Source organism: Peromyscus maniculatus, chromosome 23 (genome assembly GCF_049852395.1).
Source record: "Peromyscus maniculatus bairdii isolate BWxNUB_F1_BW_parent chromosome 23, HU_Pman_BW_mat_3.1, whole genome shotgun sequence".
NCBI classification, from domain to species: Eukaryota; Metazoa; Chordata; class Mammalia; order Rodentia; family Cricetidae; genus Peromyscus; species Peromyscus maniculatus.
Window position 1 is genome coordinate 6,385,500 of NC_134874.1, and position 8,752 is coordinate 6,394,251.

Consider the following 8,752-nt stretch of genomic DNA (forward strand, 5'->3'; position numbering starts at 1 on the left):
TATGCATTGGTGATTATATTCTCTGTCTACCAAACATAACTAGAACCTCAGAGAATATCATTCCGTCTATTCTGGAAACTGAGGTATAATGGGAAATATGCTTCCAGAAAGCAAGCCCCTTGAAGTGTCATTTATGAGCCCAGCCATGTCCCTTTCCCCATCATTCTGGGAGGCAAGGCAGAGGCACAGGTAGAGGAGGGCAGATTTCTTGAGGTCAAGGCAAACCTGTTGTAAAAAGCAAGTTCTAGGACATCCAGGACTATTACACAAAGAAACCCTGTCTTGGAAACCAAACAAAGAAGAAGAGGAGGAGGAGGAGGAGAAGAAGAGGAAGAAGAAGAAGAAGAAGAAGAAGCAGAAGAAGCAGAATCAGTAGCAGGAGCCAGTCTGAGATACATAGCAGTGTGGGAGGACTGCTGTGGAATATTGTCTTAAGACATGTTACATTTGATTATGCTGTGGAACATTTGTTTAAATGATGTAAAAATTTATCACATTCTTTTGTGTTACATTTGTTTAACTCTATCAAGCTGTGTTACTTTAACTGTCTAAATCACCTGATTGGTCTAATAAAGTGCTGAATGGCCAATAGTGAGGCAGGGAAAGGATAGGTGGGGCTGGCAGGCAGAGAGAATTAATAGGAGCACCTATCTCCAGAGATGAAGTAGGAAGAAGAAAAAGAGGAGAGGAGCATGAAAAGGGCCAGCCACCTAGCTACACAGCAAGCCATGGAATAAGAAATAAAGGTGTACTGAATTAGCGAAAGATACTAAAATAGAGGAAACTTAGAGGCAAAAGACAGAGAGGTTAGTATAAGCCAGGAAAACCTGGCTAAAATAAGCCAAGCTAAGGTTGCGCATTCATGAGAAAGAATAAGCCTCCCTGTGTTTTTTGGATAGCTAGGAGGTGAGCCCCAATAAAGACCCAAAAGATTGAAAGAGTAAAACAACTACAGGGTATAGGAAAGGGGAAGGGGAGGGGAGAGATGAGGCAGGGATAGTGACAGGAAAGAGAGAGGGATGGGAAGGAAAGAAAAGACAGAGGTAGAAGGGGAGAGAAGAAGGATGCAGTGTCATGTGGGCACTAAAGGAACATCTTGGCCCTAAATGTACTGGACGGAAGACAGGATTTCGTTCTGGTGACTTTCCAATCTTCACAGTGCTTAAACACATGCCACAGGATAATTGTCCCCATAAATTGCACAGCAGTCTAACTTTTTGATCAAGCAAAAGAGAACACTTTGTTTCCTCTACCTTTCAATATCACTTGACCCCATAGGTAAAGCCAGGTTAATCTCTGGTTCCCTGGTTATTTCTGTTTATTTGTTTCCACACAAGGATTCTCTGTTAGTCCTAGTTCTCCTGGAACACTTTCAGGATACCATGCTGACCTCAAACTCAGAGATCCAGCTGCATTAGCCTCCCAAGTACTGAGATTAATGATGGACACCACCACAACCCACAGAAGTTGCTTTCCGTAAATATGTGTTTAATAGAATCACAGATTCTGATGTCTTAGGACAACATCTTCAGGAACATCATGTTTAAGTTATCCTCACATGTTTGAGAAAGACTGCAGGTGAGAACTGACCTCCTGAGGGTCCATAGTCCTCCTTCAGCTGTTCCTCCCTCTCTCCAGGTGCTTCCAGACTCAGGACCACTGCTATGACCAGGTCATGAAGCTGGAAAGCCTCAAATTCCTAATGAGGAACCCCTACACCAGTGCCTACTCATACTTGTGCTCTGGGAATCACTGCAGTGGTAGGGTTACACTTCAGTACATTTGGACTCTTGATAGGTTTGGAAGGGCACAGAAGTAATGAGGACAGGCATCATTTACTGGTCATTTCCTTGGTCTCATTTAACCTTATAACAGCCTTATCAGGTAGATACTAAATTATAGATGAGGTCACTGATGAGGTAGAGGAGGAAGTCAGGGTCATTTTCTCAAGGTCACCCAGCTTAGAAGTGATGACATTTGGATCTGGAACACAGATATACATCATTCCATAGCTTTTGTTTAAAAACATTTCAAGATTTTATGTATTTCAGAGGAAAGTATGTCTCTGCCACAACACAGGTGCAAAGGTCTGAGGATAATTTGCAGAAGTCAGTTCTCTCCTTCGATCACATGACTCCTGGGGATAGAACTTGGGTTCAGATTGGGAGCAAGGGTGTTTATTCCCTGAGCCATCTTGCCTGTCCTGTGTTATATTGATTCCACATTGACAAACAACTGAGAGCTGCATCATTGGCTTTAAGCCAGATACAGGACTAAACACCTATGCAGGGCAAGGTTTATCCTTTTCATTTTACAGGTGAGGATTCAGAGGACTGGGGATGTAGCTCAGTTGCTAGAGTGCTTGCCTAGCATGCACTGCACAGAACTCTGGGTTCCACATCCAGAACCCATGAATTAAGTGTGGTGGTGTAACCCTGAAACCCTGCACTTGGAAGGTGAAGGCAGGAGGATTGTCTTAAATCATATAATTTTAGAAATGATAGTTAATATTTGTACCTTTCTACATTTTAGGGTTAAATATCTGTGTTTATTTATTTTTATGTGTAGGAATGAGTTTGCACCCCGTGTCTTCTTCAGTCACAGTCCACCATGTCTTTAGAGCCTGGGTTTCAGTTATCCTCACATGTTTGAGAAAGACTGCAGGTGAGAACTGACCTCCTGTGGGTCCATACTCCTTCCTCAGCTGTTCTTTCCTCTGTCCAGGTGCTGCAGGACTCGTGACAACTGCCTTGCTCAGGTTAATAACCTGGAAAACTGTGCATTCCTCATATGGAGTCCCAGCTCCTACTCAAACTCATGTTCTGGGAATGAGGTCACCTGCTGTGGTAGGTTTACCCTATGGGTCCTCTGAATTCTGTATATTCTTGGGCGTCTTTGCAAGGGGCAGAAGTAACAAGGACAGTGACCACTTAGCAGTCATTTACTTGGTCCCATTGGACATCACAACAGCCTTATCAGGTAGATACTAAAATATGGATGAGGTCTGATGCGGTAATATAATTCATCTTTTTCAATAAAAAAGAAGAGTCACGTATTAGGGTAAGAATCAAAACATCAGTGAAGAAGGAACAGCCGCCAGCTGCTTCCTACCTCTTCCATTCCTCCTTCCAAAAGGCTGAGATCCTCTCTCAGCCATGCCTTGCTACTCCTGTCTCCACTCTGTCTAGAGTCCTCCATACTTCTCTGGTTAGGTAGTGGCTAGCTCTGCCATCTGACTCCAAGCAAGTTTTATTTGTTAGAACACAATCAAAATATTACACAACATTAGCTTCTTTTTGTTTAAACAAAAAGGAAAGGTGTTTAACTAACATAGTAAAACTATATAAAATAAGTAAGTAACTATATACAAATATATACAGGCAAGAATTACATTAACCACGTCCAATCCATTTGCTTTTGCCTAATTGAGAGAAAATACTCCATTATCTGTCCTATCTTGGTGAGTCCAAAGTCTTGTACCTAATTCATTTTCTACCCTAACTTGCATTACCAACCCAAAAAATCTTTTTGTCTCTCCACCTTATACACTTTACATCTCTTTTGTGAGGAGAATTTGTTAAGAAGGAAAACTATAACTGTCCAGTCTTCTACTCCTTCAGGGACCTGAGAAGGAAATATTACCCCAGTAAACAGGAAATGCAGAGCAAAACAACTAAGAAATGAGAGAAACAGTTCCCTGATATTCCTCTGCAACCTTGGGAATTCCAAAATCAGCCTACTCATGCAGTAGGGACAGGTCCCGGTCCCACTGGCTAGGGGCCCCCTAAACAGTTCAAGACAAACAACTGTCTCACTTATCCAGAGGGCCTAGTCCAGTATAATGGTGACTCCTCAGCTATTGGTTCACAGTTCATGTGTTTCCACTAGTTTGGCCAGTTGTCTCTGTACTTTTTCCAGTCATGGTCGATATCTCTTGCTCATAGAATCCCTCCTCTCTTTGTTGATTGGACTCTTGGAGCTCTGCCTGGGAGCTGGCCATGAATCTCTGCATTTGATTCCATAAGTCATTGGATGAGGGTTCTATGATGTCAGTTAGGGTATTGAGCCATCCAATCAGCAGAGTAGGTAAGCTCAGGCACCCTCTTGACCATTTCCAGTAGTCTATGGTGGAGTCATCTTTGTTGATTCCTGGGGACCTCCCTAGCTCTCTGCTTCTCCCTATTCCCATGGTATCTTCATTTATCATGGTATCTCTTTCCTTGTTCTCCCATTCTGTTTCTGATCCAGCTCAAACCTCCCATTCCCCTAAGCTCTTATTCACCTGTCCCTTGCCCTCCATTACTTCACTTCACCCCAAGTTTACTTATGTAGATCTCATCCATTTCTCCATTGCTGGTTTATCCCTCTGTCTATCCTAGGGTCTTACAAGCTAGTCTCCCTGGAGCTGTCGGTTGCAGTCTGGTTATCCTTTGCTTACATCTAGTATCCACTTATGAGTGAGTACATACCATATTTGTCTTTCTGAGTCCGGGTTACCTCACTGAGGATGATATTTTCTGGTTCCATTCATTTTCCTGCAAACTTCATGATGTCATTGTTTTTGTACTGCTACATAGTACTCCATTGTGTATATGTGACACATTTTCTTTATCCATTCTTCAGTAGAGGGCATCTAGGTTGTTTCCAGGTTCTGGCTATTAAAAATAATGCTGCTTTGAACATAGTTGAGCATGTATCCTTGTGGTATGATAGAACATTCCTGGGGTATATGCCCAAGAGTGGTATAGCTGGGTCTTGAGGAAGATTGATTCCCAATTTTCTGAGAAACCGCCATACTGATTTCCAAAGTGGCTGTACAAGTTTGCATTCCCACCAACAGTGGAAGAGTGTTTCCCTTGCTCCACATCCTCTCCAACATAAGCTGTCCTCAGTGTTTTTAATCTTAACAATTCTGACAGGTCTAAGATGGTATCTCAGAGTTGTTTTGACGTGCATCTCCCTGAGGACTAAGGATGTTGAGCAACTCCTTAAATGTCTTTCAGCCAATTGAGCTTCTGTTGCGAATTCTCTGTTTAGCTCTATAGCTCAGTTTCAAGAGGTCCCATTTATTAATTGTTGCTCTCAGTGTCTGTGCTACTGGTGTTATATTTAGGAAGTGATCTGTTGTGCCAATGTGTTCAAGACTACTTCCTATTTTCTCTTCTATCAGGTTCAGAGTAACTGGATTTATGTTGAGGTCTTTGATTCACTTGGACTTAAGTTTTGTTCACAGTGACAGATATGGATCTATTTACAATCTTCTATATGTTGACATCCAGTTATACCAGCACCATTTGTTGAAGATGCTTTCTTTTTTCCACTGTACAATTTTGGCTTCTTTGTCAAAATTAGGTGTTCATACATGTGTGAATTAATGTCAGGGTCTTTGATTCTGGTGGTCCACATATCCGTTTTTATGTCAGTACAAAGCTGTTTTTATTACTGTAGCTCTATATTAGAGCTTGAAGTTGGGATCTGATGCCACCAGAGGTTGCTTTATTGTATATAATTGTTTTAGCTATCCTGGGTTTTTTGTTTTTCCATATGAAATTGAGTATTGTTCTTTCCAGGTCTGTGAAGAATTGTGTTGGGATTTTGATGGGCATTGCATTGAATCTGTAGATTGCTTTTGGTAAGATTACCATTTTTACTAGGCTAATCCTACCTATCCATGAACATGGGAGATCTTTCCATTTTCTGACATCTTCTTCAATTTCGTTCTTCAGAGACTTAAAGTTCTTGTCATTACAGGTCCTTCGCTTCCTTATTTAAGGTTACCCCAAGGTATTTTATATTATTTATGGCTATTGTAACGGGTGATGTTACTATGATTTCTTTATCAGCCCATTTGTCATTTGTATATAGGAGGGCTACTGATTTTTTTGAGTTAGTCTTGTATCCTGCCATATTACTGAAGGTGTTTATCAGCTATGAGAGTTCCTTGGTCAATTTTTGAGGGTCACTTATGTATACTATCATATCATCTGCAAATAGTGAAAGTTTGATTTCTTCCTTTTGATTTGTATTCCCTTTATCTCCTTTCATTGTCTTATTGCTCTCTCTAGAACTTTCAGTACTATATTGAATAAATATGGGGAGAATGGCCATTCTTGTCTTATTCCTGATTTTAGTGGAGTCGCTTAGAGTTTCTCTCCATGTAATTTGATTGTGGCTGTTCACTTGTTATAAATTGCCTTTAGGTATGTTCCCTGTATTCCTGTACTCTCTAAGACGTTTATCACGAAGCGATGTTGGATTTTGTCAAAGGCCTTTTCAGCATCTAATGAAATGATCATATGGTTTTTTTCTTTCAATTTGTTTATATGGTGTATTAAATTGACAGCTTTTCATATGTTGAACTAACCTTGCATCTCTGGATGAAGCCTACTTCATCATGTTGGAATATTTTTGATGTGTTCTTGGAGTCTGTTTGCCAGTATTTTATTCAGTATTTTTGCATCAATGTTCATCATGGATAATGGTCTGTAGTTCTCTTTCTTTGTTGCATCTTTGTTTGACTTGCGAATCAGGGTAATTGTAGCCTCATAAAAGGAGTTTGGTAATGTTCTTTCTGTTTCTATTGTGTGGAACAATTTAAAGAGTATTGGTATTAACTCTTCTTTGAAAATCTGGTAGAATTCTGCACTGAAACCATCTGGTCCTGGGCTTTTTTTTTTGGTTGGGAGACTTTTAATGACATTTTCTATTTCCTTAGGGGTTATTGGACTATTTAAATAGTTTATCTGGTCTTGGTTTAACTTAGGAATGTGGTATGTATCTAGAAAACTGTACATTTCTTTTAGATTTTCCAATTTTGTGGAGTACAGGTTTCTGAAGAATGACCTGATGATTCTCTGGATTTCCTTGTTGTTGGTTTTTATGTCTCCCTTTTCATTTCTGATTTTGTTGATTGGATGTTTTCTCTCTGCCTTTTTAGTCTGTATAAGGGTTTGTATATCTTGTTGATTTCTAAAAGAACCAACTCTTTGTTTCATTGATTCTTTGTATTGTTCTCTTTGTTTCTATTTTATTGATTTTAGCCCTCAGTTTGATTATTTCCTGGTGTCTATTCCTCCTGGATGACTTTGCTTCTTCTTGTTCTAGAGCTTTCAGGTGTGCTGTTAAGTAACTAGTGTGAGATTTCTCCAACTTCTTTATGTGGGCATTTAATGCTATGAATTTTCCTCTTACCACTGGTTTCATAGCATCCAATAAATTTGGGTATGTAGTACATTTATTTTCATTAAACTATAGAACATCTTTAATTTCTTTCTTTATTTCTTCTTTGACTCATTGGTGATTCAGTTGGGCATTATTCAGTTTCTATGAGATTGTAGGCTTTCTGTAATTTTTGTTGTTGCTGAAATCTAACTTAAAACCATGATGGTCCAATAGAATACAGGAGTTTATTCCAATTTTTTGTATCTGTTGAGATTTGCTTTGCGACTGAGTATGTGGTCAATTTTGGAGAAGGGTGTATGGGGTGCTGAGAAGAAGGTATATTCTTTTTTGTTTGGGTGGAAATTTCTGTAGATATCAATTAAGTCCATTTGAGTCATAACATCAGTCAAGTCCCTTATTTCTCTTAGGTTTTGATCTGGCAGATGTATTTAGTGGTGAGAGTGGGTTGTTGATTGCCCACTATTTATGTGTCATGTTTTATGTGTGATTTAAGCTCTAGTAATGTTTCTTTTACATATGTAGTTGCCTTTGTGTTTGTGACATAAATATTGAGAACTGAAACTTCATCTTGGTGGATCTTTCCTGTGATGAGTATGTGATATCCTTCTCAATTTCTTTTGATTGATTTTAGTTTGAAGTCTGTTTTGTTTGATATTAGGATAGCTACACCAGCTTGCTTCTTAAGAACATTTGATTGGAAAGATTTTTCCCAGCCTTTTACTCTGAAGTAGTGTCTATCTTTGAAGCTGAGGTTGCCGCGAACTGGGTCTCAGTAGGGCCACCAGATTGAGGGAGAATGGGATGAAGGTGCTCAGGATAATTGGGATTCAGCAATGACAGGCAGACATAGACACCAGAGTATACTGTGAAACTGCTGCAATTTTACTGAACATCAGGCTGAGATTTTATACAATCTTAACATGGAACTAAGCCCAGTGGCAAAAGAAAGCAATAGACGCAATCTTTTGTGGTCACACAATGTGGTTTTCAGAATGGTTAATCCTTTCAGACAGAGACATGCTGTGGCCTGAACCCTAAGGGCCAGAACCCGTACTTAATAACTGGTAATCCATTACTAGTAATTTATAAAAGACAGTTGCAAAGTCCTCGCCAAGAGCCTTAGCCCACCTCTTTAGCACAGGTGCTATACCCCTCAATATAGCTGACCTTGTCTGCCTATCATATGTACACCATACCTTTCTGCTTCTAGCCAGCCTTTCCATAAAAGGCATCTGATTCCACAATATTCTTTTCCCCCATGATTTACCAACCGATTCCCTTCATAGACATAAGCCCCTGAAAAGGGGGGTGGATCTAAGTAATTCCTACTTGTGGGATTCCAACAAGAGGGTGTCCACTATTTCCCATTAATATGGTATTGAATGTACTTTCCAACCATTCTTGTGGGAGTTGCCAGTTTCCTAAGTTCTCTTTCTTGTGAGTTTGCATGAGCTGAGTGAGGGTTACCTAACAATCTTTTTACTTTTACATTTTCATCCTTAGAATCTGTGGGAACCTGAAACATTAGCTCTTTCTGTTCTAATCCATCCATGAGTGCCCCCACTGAGGT